Here is a 311-nt window from a genome sequence, read left to right on the forward strand (position 1 = left end):
GCAATATCGCTGATGACCCAAGAAAAACGGCTATGGAGCGCCTCTGTGAAATCTCTGTGGCGTCTCAAAGCATCAGATTAATTGGATATGATCAGCTTTTGTAGAATGCAGCAGGTGCTTGCCACCTGTGATCAATTACACAAGTTTCCACAAAGAGTATAAAGCTGCTGGCACTCACTACTCAGGCTAGGTCATTTTTTATATGTGCAATGAGCATTTACAAAAAGAGTCAGCTAGCAATGTTTTTGCTTAGTGAACACTGTATGTCATTGTAAGCCAAGTTGCAAGTAGTAAAAGACAAAGCCTGGCAG

Source organism: Xiphophorus couchianus, chromosome 19, assembly GCF_001444195.1.
Source record: "Xiphophorus couchianus chromosome 19, X_couchianus-1.0, whole genome shotgun sequence".
In the NCBI taxonomy this organism is placed as follows: Eukaryota; Metazoa; Chordata; class Actinopteri; order Cyprinodontiformes; family Poeciliidae; genus Xiphophorus; species Xiphophorus couchianus.